This window comes from Cibotium barometz, chromosome 27 (assembly GCF_041138505.1).
Source record: "Cibotium barometz isolate CiBa-2024 chromosome 27, ASM4113850v1, whole genome shotgun sequence".
Classification (NCBI taxonomy): Eukaryota; Viridiplantae; Streptophyta; class Polypodiopsida; order Cyatheales; family Cibotiaceae; genus Cibotium; species Cibotium barometz.
Genome location: NC_141072.1, coordinates 6,566,975 through 6,583,139, shown reverse-complemented (window position 1 = coordinate 6,583,139; position 16,165 = coordinate 6,566,975).

Genomic DNA, 16,165 nt, shown 5'->3' with positions numbered 1-16,165 from the left:
AGGGGTGATGAGTTGATAAACCTTGAAGAGAAGAATCTACAAGATTTAAAGAAGGGTCGTAAAAAATTCAAATATTTTCTTTAAACTTTTATATCCTAATATATACTAAGGTTTTGGTCATGATTTTTTGCAGTTCACAACTTCATGTTATAGCGACATATACATTTGGTGGGTGAGAGAAAAGACAATCACATTAATGCTCGAGAGTCATGTGTGAAACTTCCCACATCACCACCATCAATCCCACCTATTATGGCAAAGAAGCCATCGAAAAGGAAAGGACCTATGATGTCTCCATTGAAATTCAGGAAGAGTAAAATGATAGATGTAGAGCAGGGAAAGGCTTCTATAAAAAAAACAATCTAAGGAAAAAGAGGCCAAGTTTAAGAAAACATGCAAGGGATCACAGTCCAAGCCAACCAAGAAAGGCGAAGAGGCTAAGGCTTCTATGGACACTGACTCTCCAAAGTAGATAGTTTTATGTTCACATTCATCATAACCAGCCAATTTGTATAGATACTACCATTGTAGTAAATATATTGTTTCTCATTTTACATTGGTTATCTTGTCTTAACAATGTCGAATAAGTATTTTACAAAATGAACCAACAAGACAAGATAGATGGGTGAAAATTTATATTGTATTAAGAAAACTTCAGGATTACAGGGGGAAAACATTTCATGCAACTAAAAGTATTTTCGGACCTTCTTCCACCATAATATTATCTACGTTGAATTTGTATAGTCTTTAATAGAAACTCTTAGGATGTATTGGACGGTCGTCGGTATGAACAAATTAACAAATAGTCACAACCATTCATACTAGATCATCAAGCGGTGCTTGTACGCGTGCTATAAATTATAATAAGTACATGAATAAATCAGTGAGGTTATCCTGTCGATTTGTTTTGTGTGTTTTCTCTGTGTGCAAATCTTTGTCATGTTTTGTGTTTACAACCAGATTATATTCTTGACGATTGTTCTCTCTGAAATTACGCAGTAGTTAAGATTATGTTTAACATCATTTATGTGCCATTAATCTTATCAATTAATTATGACAGATAACACATGGCGACCATGATGGGATGATCCTCGGTGATTTCATACGCATGCGTTCTCAAGGACCCCCTTCCATTTTGTATTTATAGGGACGACTCTATTGTCATCATCACTCAAGTTGACTGTTAAGTCATACTGCACAACTTTTTCTTTTGATTCCAATGGCATCCAACTCCCTCTACTCTTTTTCCATTGTCTATACTCTAAGCTTATGTACAAGATTTGTGGAGAGATGTTGTATGCAATCACACAGACTCAATGCAAGCATTACATTTTATAAGATCACCCCTATGGATGACTTCATTCACTTTCCATTCTTCTCCAATTGCATTATCCAAGTCAGATTCACATATATGTGTGGATAGCCACATTGCTTTTGTAGTCTTCATGTTTGCTTCTCGAAAACATTCCACAACTACATGAAGAGGTATAAACCATGATAGCCTAATCCTCTTAAAAATCCTTCCTGCTTTCATAGACTTCTGAATATTCAAGACAATCTTGCATTTAAATGCTTATAGAGTACCTTTATGTCTAGAAAGTCTCCAGTCTTCCATAAGCTTATGGTCTTGTGGGGATAATATACTTAGCATTGTATAAAAATATCTGTTTATTAATGAAAAAAGTAGATGATTGACTAGAAAATAATACTTTTCCAAGATCAATATGCATGGCTTCAAAAGTCTCGGTGAATGACTCCATAGGTTTCCACTCAATGCTTGTTGTGATGGATAAACATCTATCACATATACAACACATGTGAATAAGCCATATAATCATAAATAACATAAGTAAAATTACAAAAAATATCTTACAATGAGCTTGCAATGCAAATGCTAGAGTAGAAGGATGAATGTGCATCTCTCTTGTCATGTACACATGTTGCACCTTTGCCTTCCATCCATCTTTTGCTATCTTGAATTCCAAGATACATCCCTTCCGATGCTATTTTTATAATTCTCTTCTTTGCCTTTTTTATTTTACGAGAACCTTTGCATGATGGTTGCATAGTCACCTTATCATTTAATTTGAAGTTTATGCCATTCCGCACACCCTGATCATCTTTGACATTATGAAGAATGCATGATGAAATGGCATTAGGACTGTGCCTTGGGCTAGGACTATTGTCTCAACATTATTAGATGGTGAATAGAGGAGAGCATGATGCAAAAAGATGATTAGAAATAAGTGAAATCATGGTACATTAGGGAATTCAAGTTCATTTACTCATTTTGAGGGGAACCCAAATTTTCTTTTTTTTCTTTTTGAAGTACTGCCATTTGGCAAATGAGGACAGGCCCTTAAAGTTGGAACTCACTAAAGTGACATTGAAATAGTTGCGCCATATCAAGTGGTGATAACCCACTAAAATAGCCAAAACTAGTGAAGTTATTAGTAAAAAGTGGGTATGACACCTAATGTCAAATTTATGGTTGAATCTCACATTTCTATTGGTCGAAAGATTAATCCAAATCTCGTACAAGTAATTAAAATGTGGCCCTTTTTAAAACGTGTTTGGCCCTAATGCCTCAAAAGGCAACATTACAATACTACTATGATAGGTGCTGTTGTAGGCAAACTCTGCCAAATGCAACCAATCATCCCATGCACGTTGTGTTTCATAGCAATGATGCCTCAAGTAAGTCTCAAGCCACTTATTGAACCTCCCAATTTGACCATCGATTTTCAAGTGATAGCCCGTACTAGGAGTCAAATTAGTACTATCAAACAATGTACACCAAAATGTGCCCATGAACTTCACATCTCGGTCACTCACTAGTTGTTGCAGCATACCATACAACTTGAACACTTTTTCCATGAATTGGTGTGCCACCATAGATCTTGAGTGTCTTGCTTTTGTTGGTACAAAATGGGTAGCCCCTGTCAATCAATCCACCCTGCCACATAGATACTATCCCTTCTCCTCTTGGTAGAAGGCAAGCCGTTAATGAAATCCATAGCAATATGCATCCATTTACCCTTTGGATTAGGTAAGGGCTGAAGGAAACCATTGGGCTTTTGGGTGGGATCCTTGTGGAGTTTACAAGACATACACTTAGCAACATACTCTTTGACTTCCCTCCATTGACCTTTCGAATGAAAGCTCTTCCTTATGGCATCATAGGTTCTGAACAAACCCAAATGTCCTGCCATGGGATTAGAATGCATCTCATCCATGACCTTTTTCTTGAAGGATGAGTGGGGAACAAGATACACCCTTTCCTTGTGATACAGGAGACCATTTTGTAATTCAAAATGAGGTAAGTCATCATAAACACCATGTTGTAGTCTCTGCACTATTTGTGAAGCCTCATCATCAAGCATGTATTCCTCTTGAATGTCCTCAATCCAATCGTTATGCACTTTTGTGATGGCCGATAATGATTAATTCGGAAAAGAAGGCAGGACTAGGTTAATAGGAATATTAAAATCTAGTTACTCAAGGAGGGAGATCTGGTAATGCTGTATAATTCAAAGTTAGGTCCACATACATGCCCACTTTCTAGAAAGTGAATCCGACACAACATTTTCCTTTCCCTTTGTATATGTGATCTCAAAATCATATTGTTGAAGGGTATCCAACCACCTTCTTTGCTTAGGTAAAAGATTCGATTATGATAGGAAGAATTGAATAACCCTATGGTCACTTCGCACATAAAACTTGCTTTCATAAAGATAGTGATGCCATTTCTTGATTGCATGCTAAATAGCAATCATCTCTTTGGTCATACACATGCATATCCATCTCCTTGTCATCAAGTTTGCAGATTTCATAAGTAATTACCCCATGGTCTTTATACAAAACGGCACCAATGCCTCTTACACATGCATCTGCTCTAATAGTGCAAGGCTTGGAAAATCCAGGCGCCAAAGTAAGCAGTCTTTTTTGATCATCAAAACTCTTCTATGCCATTTAATCCCAAAAAAATGCCTCTTTCTTCAACTTATCCGTCAAAGGAGATGCTATATGTGCATGCTTCTCGATGAACCGATGATTGACGTGTAATGCAAAGTGATGTGGAGAGTGAATGAACTTAAATAGGTTGTGAGATCACTTACAAATTGATTTTAAGAATGACTCGTGATTTTACAAATTTTCATACATTCAAGTATGCACTCATGCTCCATCAATCATCACTCTAATGATTCAACACATCCAATAGTGATTAGAAATCAAATTTCCGAATGCCTTTGCCTTGATGCATATTATTAAATGATCTTCGAATCCCCTTCATAGCATAGGGTTTGCCAAGATTTTGCACATTTAGCATACCATTTACATGCATTTGAGCATTTGAAGCATCCAATAAGCAATAGCAAGGCAAATAATGCTTCTAAAAGCTTACAATCAACCACAAGGCTCCTTAAGAGGATGCAAATGATTCATTCTTAGCAAAATTTATCCAAACTTGAGAGAAATAGTCAATCAATTGGCCATATGGTGAGAAGCTTTGCCTAATGTCATCATTAATTGGTTCTAATGATGATTAAGCAATGCTAATGACATGGATTAATGAGGCCAATGGTGAGAAATCAAGGTTTCTTGGAAGAGAGCCACAAATACTAAGTGTAGATTCAAGAAAGTTAAGGAATCAACCAATTGATATACAAGAAAATGCTAGAAATTATTCAAATGTTGCCAAGAAGCCACAATTTTGAATTTTGGTTGAGAAATGTCCTTGCCTTTGATGAAAAATGTGGGCCTTTGTTTGCAGCCTTTGGAAGAGTCCATGCCTCATATCTCATGAAATAGAGCTCCAAGATGTACAAGACACCATTGCTAAACATAAGGGAGCATTTAAGCTTGTGTTGAAGCTTGTCTAGCACACCATCTCATGAAATTTGCCACCAGGCTGTTGTAAATCGTACCACCCTCCTACCAAATCTCCAAACCCTAAAAAATATGCCTAAGATGATCAATAATCCCCCCATAATTTTGCCTAATTTATGGGATTCAAAGAGGAGATGATTAAGGCAAGAAAGAGGATGAAACTAGAGTTTTCTTGAAGCACAAAAGGGCTAGAAATGTTCAATGTAGCAAACCATGGTCAAATTTGGGGAAAATAGGATTAGTAGGAATCTTAGTATGAACCAAGATTGACCACTCAAAGTATGGAGTGGTAACATGGGTGTAGGATGAGAAAGGAGAAGGTCAAGATTGCCATGAAAGCTTGTTAGCTTCTAATTCTTGATTAGTATGAGTTAATTTTATGAATAACAATTCACATTGGCCTATATACCATGGCCCCCTTTTCACACATAATTATTAATGTCCACCCTACTTGGCCTTTGGTCCATAAGCCTATTACTCTCACTTACACTTGGCCCCTTGGTCTAATACAACTTATGCTTGGCCCTTGGCCTCCTATGTACAATTTGTGTCCACCGCTTCATTACACATCCTCTAGTAGCATATTAACCATAATATCACCAACCATGCCAATGTCATAAGTGAAGAAGCTATCACCCACATGCGGGTCATCAATGTGAAATAATATAATAACTCTTTTCAACTTGCCTTTCGTGATGGAGAAATTTGGGATCTACAAGAATATATTTTTAAGCTACATGAGCAGGGAAAGTTAAAAGGTCAAAAGTTAAGCAAGTCGCCTACTACAGCTTCCAAAGGAAAAGGTGCCTCAAGTGATGACGCACCAAAGCCCATTCCCAAAGAAATGAAGATGATAGTGTGGAGACATTTGTAAGGAATTCATGAGAAATATTTAATCATTGCAGTTCTCTCACACGTGAAGGGTGGAAGCATCAATCTAGAGCAAATGGGAGAAGAATTTGAAGGGTTTGTTTGTTAAATTAACTCTTTTGTTTTTTGCAGTTTACTTGTTTTATGAGCTCTAATTTCTTTGGTTGTATATTAGGCAAAAAACCATGCTTCACATGTAGATTATAATGATTGAAAAGTTGAATTTCTCTAATTGGGATGAGGTAGTGCTCTACCATCCAAACTCAAGTAAACCCCAAGTGTTGGAGAAGTACATGTTGTTATTTGGTAACATGGTGAGTTGTTCATGTTGCCATCTCTTTCTCTTCTCTAGTAGCATGTCTAAAATTCAAGTGCATCAACCATGGTCTTTGAAGAAAAATGACTTTTGATGTCTTTTGGGTTGTGTCTTTGGTATCTAGAATCCTAACACAATGTTTTTTTATTGTTTGCATGTGGCTTTGGTTTCTAGAATCCCAAGGGATGTTTTATTTGTGTTTTCTTTATGGGTTTACTTTATAGAATCTTTAAAATGACTCCCATTTTTTCAAAGGATTAGGATTTTAATAACCAAGTATTGACTTGGTTTCTAGAGCACTTCTTTTTTGTTTTCTCTTTGGATTTTAGAGTCCACTGATACCTTACCTTTTGAGATCTAACTGTGCTTAAGATTTTATCTTCGTTTAACAAACCTTTTTTTCCACCTCTCACATCTTGCTTGGTTTTTCCAGAACAAAGATCCACGAATGCCATCAAGCAAATCCCTCTTGGCTTTGAGAAATTTCTTTCCCATTTATGTCATCTAGAGAGGAGGACGAAACAATAGTCCCAAAGCATTGAAATCACTCTTGGTCTCACACTTTTCATTCCTGATAATGTAGACGAGTCTCCAACTCATTGGTGTGTTCATGAAGGTAGAAAACTTTTGTAACAACATGTCCTTACACTTTGGCCATTGCATATGCTCCTTATAGTTTTGTACTCCGAACTAAGTCAATGATGATGTGAAGTTCCGGAGTATCTGCCTACAAAAAAGTCATAGAGGCTTTTAGCAAGGTCACTACTTGTGACTCTTGGGCACTAGTATTTTCCCATGCCCATGATCAAATTATTGCAGCAGAAAAAGCCTTCAGTGACTCAAACATGATGACATGGTAAGTAAAACCTTTGAAAATTTTGATACTAGCATTAAGGCATTATTTTGTGTTTCTCTTTTCTTAGATGTTCACTTTTGTTTTGTAGGACAAATCCAAATATCCATGGTTACAAACTTGATTATCTTTCTTGGGCTTGTGAGCTTCCTACCATTGGTTTTTACTCAACTTTGTGCGTGCAAAGTAGAGGATCGTACAATTTTGCTGTGAAACCAAATCACACAAATGTTTTTGAACGACCATGAATTTGCAAAAAGTGCAAGCACACCTGTGTTGGTCTGCAAGGAGTCATAAATCCATTTTAAAAGCCTCGGCTTTTGAAAATGTATTTAATTGATTTACTTTCTATAAAAGGAGAGTGGTTGATGGATCTCTTTATGAGGACTGGTACCACAACTGTTAGTGCATCGAAAAAAGGTAGAAATGTGGTTGTAGTGGAATTTGATCCACTCCAGGTAAAATTTATTGAGCAAATAGTGACAACTCTCAAGGAATTACCGTATGAGTTCGAAGAAAAGCATGGTATCTGATCCTCGTCTTATTGATGCATCTAGAGAGCCAAAGCCTCCAATTGGTAGTGAGCAAGTTGGGGAGATAGTTGACCTTGTGGATTATGAGCCAAATGGCCCAGAGGCTGATGAACAAGTTACTTACACTATTCTTGCAATCTTTTCAATGGGAGACGAGGCAAGGAATGAGGAGGAAGATGAGCTTCTCATTCAAGCATAGTTATCATAACTTTTTAGATCTCGTCGATATACTTTTAGTTTAAAAAAACTTGTCATTTTTTTTGTGAATGTACCTGCTTCGTTCTAGAGTTCAAATTGTTTGCAGCAATTGTTTGTTGAAGTTTGGCATGTTTGAATTTTAATTGGCATGTGATGGAGTTTTATTCATGGGTTATAAATTCATCAAGCTTCTTTGGATTGCATGCATGTAGGTCTAGTATTTTGATATCTCTTAAAGTTTTTTGGTGTATTCATTGAATGCCTAGCTACAGAAGCATCAAAACCATGAAAGTTGTTCCTCTAGAGTCACAAAGTTGATTGGGGCTGAAAAGGGTCATTTTTTTGCTAAGTTTTGGAAACAGAGCTTTGTAGGTGGTGGTGTATATGTTGTCTTTTTGTCAGAAAAATAGCTTGTTTGTCAAGACAGAGAAACCATCAAGTAATGCTATAAAATTTTACTTTAACAAATTAGCCTTTTTTAAAACAAAATTGTAACTCTTTGTTTTTACAAATGGGTTTACATGTTCAAAAAAGTGGCCATTTTCTAAGCTATTGTGAAATTTTGGATGAGCCCTTGCAAATGACAACTCACAACTCGTGCTAATTTTAATGACTCGGTGTTCATGGTGGTAATGTTAAAATTTACAAAAGACTTGAAAAGGTCAATAGATGGTAAGGAAGTTTTAATCAAACCATCCATTGGAGGTGTTAAGACAAGAAGATTTTTGTCAAGGCCACAACTGAATATTTTTGGAAAGCCTGTATGAAGGAGGCTTGGAAAGATTCCAACATAACAAATTACATGGTAATAATATCAACCTAGCCCTACTATATCAAGATAAGGTCTACACATGTTAAATATTGATTTAAACGTTAAAATTTGGAAGCATGGAAGAGATGTGCATCCAAAGTCGAGAAACTTGAGAATAAAGCGACATTAATAAAGCTCTATAACACTTATATTGAAAAAGGAACTTGAGAATAAAGCTCTATAACACTTACATTGAAAAAGGAAAATTTTCACTTGTTTCTCTATTTTTTGTATCTTTCTCATGATTGTCAAGATATAGAGTCGTGAAATTAGTGTGTAAAATTGGAGTACATTGGAGTAATATCTTGCTCCCAGATATTACTGACGTGACGTGTCGTCGGTGAGCCGGGCGCTAAAGGCATCCACGTCGAGCCCTTTGACGTCGTTGTCGCCGCAGCCGTTCATGTTGGGCGGCGTCACTTCTAGTCCCTTGTTCTGGCGCGATTGTTACTATATTGATGATGATAAGCACTGGCCTCAGCCTGATCTTGAATATATGCAGCAGAAGTTGGCTCCATCCGACCGCAGAAGAGAGAGTCATGATCTGAACCAAGACGGCAGTTTTCAAGTCTCAGCTGATTCCATCAAAAAAACGCGTCCTTTTGTTTAACGGAGTCGGATGGCCTATAAATTGAGTCTTGGGTTTAAAGCATATCAAGCTTTACCAAATATTAATGATCAAGTCTATGCTTGATAAACTATGGCTTTTACAAAATAAATCAAAATGTGCACAAGCTAGCACATGTATATACAAAGCTTGTTTACAAAAATGGTGTGCCGAGTAATAAATTTGTGTAACTTTCTCCTCAATCCTTGGAATCCTCTTTACCTATAAAATAACCAACAATAAATTGGTGAAATAAATATTCCATAAGCATACAAACCATCAGCACACACATGTTAGCTAGGCGTAAGTAACCCGAGAATCCCTACATACTAACCAACTGAAACAAACATTAGAGACCCCAAGCATACGTCAATATCCACCAAACATATTAATATTTATAATGGTATCACCTATGATATTAACATAATTTGGCATGACGCAAAGATAATCCAAGAATTCCCGAATTATCTAAGAGGATAGAATAATATTTTCAAGAGGGCTTAAAATATATTCCCATAACATTCCCTCTTGCTTAGTTTGCAATTGCCGTCAATTGTCGGTTTGTTGAAAAGAACGGAGGATCTCAGGGAAAGCTCGAAAATATTTCTCAAGCACCCATCTTGCATCTTCATGTGAGGATGATTTTTGAAAGTTATTAAATATTTACTATATTGGTTTCTGGTACGCGTTGGTGTAATTTGATGGTCAATGATAGTATCTAGGAGTAAGATTTCTTGGTCTCCTTCAATAAGAGGTGGTTCTTCATATACTGGATGAGTAAGAAGTTGTCCTTTGAAAAGTTTATAACCTAACATGAAATGAATTGTGAATTTTCTAATGAGAAGGTAATTGAAGTTTATATGCAACATCATTACTCATGCTCCATCAATCATCACCAATGATTCAACACATCCAATAGTGATTAGAAATCAAATTTCCCAATGCCTTTGCCTTGATGCATATCATTAATGATCTTCAAATCCCCTTCATAGCATAGAGTTTACCAAGATTTTGCACATTTGGCATACCATTTACATGCATTTGAGCATTTGAAGCATCCAATAAGCAATAGCAAGGCAAATAATGCTTCCAAAAGCTTACAATCAACCACAAGGCTCCTTAAGAGGATGCAAATGATTCATTCTTAGCAAAATTTATCCAAACTTGAGAGAAATGGTCGATCAATTGGCCATATGGTGAGAAGCTTTGCTTAATATCATTAATTGGATCTAATGATGATTAAGCAATGCTAATGACATGGATTAATGAGGCCAATGGTGAGAAATTTGGGTTTCTTGGAAGAGAGCCCCAAATATTAAGTGTAGATTCAAGAAACTCAAGGAATCAACCAATTGATACAAGCAAATGCTAGAAATTATTCAAATGTTACCAAGAAGCCACAATTTTGAATTCTGGTTGAGAAATGTCCTTTCCTTTGATGATAAATGTGGGCCTTTGTTTGCAGCCTTTGGAAGAGTCCATGGCTCTCATATCGCCTACAAGTCGCCTACAGCTTCCAAAGGCAAAGGTGCCTCAAGTGATGACACACCAAAGCCCATTCCCAAAGAAATCAAGATAACAGTGTGGAGACATTTGTGGAAATTCATGAGAAATCTTTAATCATTGCAGTTCTCTCACACGTGAAGGGTGGAAGCATCAATCTGGGAAAAGAGTTTGAAAGGTTTGTTTGTTAAATTAACTCTTTTGTTTTTTAAAGTTTTACTTGTTTTATCAGCTCTAATTTCTTTGGTTGTATATTAGGCAAAAAACCATGCTTCACATGTAGAGAATAATGATTGAGAAGTTGAATTTCTCTAATTGGGAGGAGGTAGTGCTCTACCATCCAAACAGCATGTGCATCTTTCCAACCAAATGAACAATAATTGATCACAACTGACAATTTCGAAAGTGAAATGGAGAGCATGGTAAGAATTGTTCAATGGTGGACCAAACCCCCCATTGACTCCCCCCATCAACTTCCCAAATGTTCACGTTAGAGAAATAGACCAACCTAAGGATTATTAGTTTTCCTTTCAAATTGAGCTAGATTTTCTAATTGAAACTCAACCTATGAGACAATCTAACTAGAGAACTCAATGTGATATATGGAGGCGAAATGATGTCATTGTTGGCAACGATAAGCTTAAAGAAAATGAAACCAAAATAATACATGAAAATGAGACACAAATGTCAACTCAACCAATGGGAAGGAGTAAACAATATGAATCTTTATACACAATTAGTATTATGAACCTTGATAATGACCTTTAAACCCTTGAAGACCATATTAGGGAGATTGGGAAAATCCCAATTCCCATTTTGCAAGATCAAGAAAGGGGGAGCACAGTGAATCCTTTTAAGATTTTATCAAAACCCCCTCATGTAACATATCATTGGAAAGCTCTTGAAGAGTAGGTTCTAAATCCACATTCTCTGACAACCTTAGAATTGGTATGCTCAAGATACACCAAAAAGTAGATCAAGAAGCAAATTCCCAAAGTAATGAGATTTTTCCAAACTCCCTAATATGGTCTTCTTGATTAACCCTCGCTGTATAAATTTTAACTTGAAAGTGCCATAGGAGAATATGAGCTGAGGGCTAAAAATAAAATGAATGAATCTGAAAGTGAATGGGAGTCAATAACAAAAACATCTATGCTACCTCTTAAGGATCCACCAATCAACATTTGGCTAGATTTCCTAGTTGGACAAAAAAATTAACGAAAATAAGCAATGATTAGCCTCGATGATACTAACAATATTGTTTTGAGGGCGCATCTTTAGGCCAACCCACACTCACTCCTAGACAAATGAAGGTGTTGTTAAGAAATAGGGATGAGATTGGAATACAAGAATGGTTAATACAAGGATAATGATGCATAACCAAACTCATCAATTCACATAAGCAATGTAAGATGCACTTAGTATGTGATGGGTTAACAAATGAAAGGTCATGAATTAAATGATAAACATGAATACCACAAAGATTACCTGAATGCTATGAGGAGATAAGTCATGCCCACAAAGGATCCACCAAGTTATATTACCAACATACGGTAGCTTGCACAAATCAATTACAAGAGCTTCTCTCTACATATCCAAAGAGTGTAGGACCTTGTTTATATAGATAACAAAGGGAAAAACATGAGAGCTTCCTAGATTGGCTCCATCATCCCCTGATTATCTCACCAGTCTCACCATAAAGTGACTCCTACATGAAGAGACCAAATGACCTTAGGATGTCTATTCCTAAGGTGCACACAATATTTATCCACTAAGGACTAAAGCTAATGGATGCTATAAAGAGAATGTGGGGGAGAGGGAGATCTTCATACCCTAGCAAGCAAACGTACACACACAAGAGAGATGGATAACTGAATTTTCTTCTATCTTCTTCTTCTCTACTCAACCAACATAACATAAAGATAAGAGTACACACTATATGGGTTAGTACTCAACTACTACAATATACAAGGGTCGGTGTATAATGTGAACCCGACTAAATGAGATGGCGCTATAACTATGCCAGTCTCTAGTAATCCAAAATGGATGTCACACAGACTATCATCCCACTGGCCGCATATCACCCTTAATCTCACCAACCGTGACAGTGGTGTAGATGTGGAAGCTATCACCTAGGGGGTCATCAATATCCGTCGTAGCACTAGTTCAGCTCGATATCTTAACACTCCCCCTCAAGCTCAACTCCACACACTGCACTTCAGTAAGCTCCTAACCCTGTGGAGCTTCTCTGTGCCCAATGCCTTCGTGAAGATGTTAGCCACCTCATCGTCTATGTGCTGACATATACCAGATCTACATCTCTTGCTAGAACCTTCTCCCTCACAAAGTGATACTGCACCTCAATGCGCTTTATTCTAGCATGATATTTTGGGTTACTAGCCAATTGTATGCTTCTCATGTTGTCACAATATATGACAACTGCCCTATCCACGTGCTCTCCCATGTCACCAAAAGTAGCTTCTGAAACCAAGCTACCTCACAAGATATCATAGCAACACCCTTGTACTCTACCTTTGTACTCGACAAGGTGACTGTTGGTTGCCTCTTACTGCTCCAACTCATAGCAACACTCCCAAATGAGAACATAAAACCACTAGTAAATCTTCTGTCTACAATACTACCAGCCCAATCAGCAATCATCAGTGTACCCATGCAGCTGTATCTCTGTACCAACCTCATAGAAAAGTCCATAATCAACTATGGACTTTATGTACTTGAGGATCCGTCTAGCCGCATCCAAGTGTGGCTTCCTACGGGCCTGCATAAACTGACTCACAAGTCTAACAACATAGCTCAAGTCTAGCCTTGTAATGATCATGTAGATTCAACTACCCACTATGCGCCTGTATGTAGTGGGGTCCTCCAAAAGCTCACATGTATCTGTGGAAAGCTTTGTGTTCTACTCTAATGGCACTAAAATAGGCTTACAATGTGTCATACCATACTTGGACAACATGTCCAAGCCATACTGCCTCTGTAATAGCAAAATGCCATGAGAGGTGATCTCACTACCTCTATGCCCAAGAAATACCGCACCTCACCTAAATCCTTCATCGCAAACTCCTGCTTCAAAAGCATCCTGACATCATGTATGTTTACATCACTATCACCAGTGATAATCAAGTCATCCACATAGATGACTAATAGCATGATCCCTCTATCTGGCTTTTTCACATATAGTGAAAAATCTACATTGGATATTTGAAATCCAATGGTAACAAGATACTCCCCGATCTTGTTTGACCATGCTCTGGGTGCCTGCTTCAAGCCATACAAGGCTTTGCGTAACGTGCATACAAAATCTAGATGTGCATCACTCTCATAACCTTGTGGCTGCATCATGTACACTTCGTCTTCCAAATCACCATGCAATCATTCTTTACATCCATTTGATGTAAAGACCAACCCTTTGATGCAGCTATAGCAATAACAGTTCTCACAGTTGCCATTCTTGTTGCAACCAGGCTAAATGTCTCCTCATAGTCTATGCCATAAGCCTGCTCATAGCCCTTGGCAACCAATCTTGCCTTGTAGCTACTCACTAAACCATCAGCATTGTGCTTGACTTTATACACCCACTTACATCCAATTGTCTTCTTTTCCTTAGGCAAAGGCACTAAATCCCATGTTGCATTTGCATCCAATGCTTCCATCTCCTCATCTATGGCATCTTCCCATTTCTTATATTCAAATTGCGTGCTCTAAAAAGCAAGTGGGCTCAACCGCCTGTATTACTTTAACCATGTAAGCATAATGATGGGATGTATATCCATCATATCTCAACCTGTCAACATGGTATCTAACCCTCGTAGACTTGTGTACACTTGGATCACTACAAGGTGTCCTCAAAACAACCATGGTTCTCCTTACACAAGGAGTAACCACAGACGGAATGCCAAGCTCCTCATTAAGGCTCTGCTTAAAGCCACTAGAGTCACTATCCACATATGAGTGACCTGCTGACAGATCAGGCACAAAATGTTGATCTACCTTTTCCTTCCCTTTTCGTGATACATGTGTAAGTAAAAGATTCATGGGATTTACAAAAATCAATTCTACCCATATTTCCCAATAAAATTAATAATACTCAAAATTCCACTTTTGATAAATACTCATAATTTTAATTATGCCAAAAATTTCTCTTTTACCATTTAATTACTTGGATATCAAATATCATGGGAATTCCTCTTTTTGCATAAAAATAAATTTACCAAAACTTTCTCTTTTACCATAATCAATTAATTATGCATAATTATAAAAGTTATTTATCATGAATATGATAAAAATCATTCTTTTTGCATAGGATATCCAATCCTAGAATATGGTAGGAAGTCCTCTTTTAGCACTATGCATAAAAATAAGATATGTATTATTTTCTAAAAATTTTACCATAGCTTCGCTGCTATTACTGATAATTCTCATTTTTTTCTAAAGAATAAAAGCTTGACATGAAAATATGATAGTTCCTCTTTTATGCTTAAAATCAAACTATGTATTTAAATCATAGGTTTAATCATAATCATAAACTTAATTATGATTATTCCACTAGATGAAGCTAATTCCATTACTTCTCTTTTCCCAAATTGATAGGATAATCTATTTCTCATTTAGAATCAATCAAAGTAGTTTTTAACTACTTATAAATAATCTAAAAGAAATAACCATTATTTTGTTAACATAAAATCATAAAAATACTATTTTCTTAATCTCTAGCTTATCAAGCCTAGAGTTTAACTTTGAATTAAGAGACTATCATTGAGAAGGATCCTTTTTCAAGGGATTTAGCCATAAGGATGGCTATTCTTTTAGAGAGAGAGATTTACTTAAAGAAAGTATTACAAATAAGCATAAAGATTAACTTTCTCAAAATTAAGCATTAAGACTTTAAGGGAAAGCTTGATTTGAATTAAAACAATAATTTAGAAAGCTTCTTAGGCTTGAGAGGGGTTGAGAAGAAGAAAGTCATTGAGATAAATTGGAAAAAACCATAAAATTTGATTTTGCCTCCAAGTTTGGCTTGATTCTCTATTAGCAAAGTGAAGCCCCTGACCAATCAATTGGTCCACCAAGAGAAGAAGAGCAACTCCAAGAGTTGTTGTAGACAGAGAGCCAAGAGTGAGGAAAATTTAAGGGATAATAGAAAATATGATTATTTTAATATAATATTGGCATGGTATAGCTCCAATATTTTTTTACAAAAGACTAAGGGTCTATTTATAGGTGAGGGAGGCCACTAACCAAGTCCAACTGGGTTCTAGAATTTTTCAGGTTCAGTTTGACCCAATTTGGACAAGATTTGGACCAGTTTGGCTCCCTTTTTTATTTGGTTTAACTAGGAGAGAGAAGAGATAAAAAATATCACAATTTTTTTAAATTAAAAACCATTCCACACATGTGAAATAGGCACCTGCCTCAAGAGTCCCCCTCTCCTTACCAAGCTGTTAAAAATGAATCATTATTCCAAAATATCTCATATGTTTAGTAATATCTCATAATTTTTAACTAATAAACCTTGTACTTAGTCAACTCTTCATCTTATGTGAGCATTTACTCATTTTTGGGT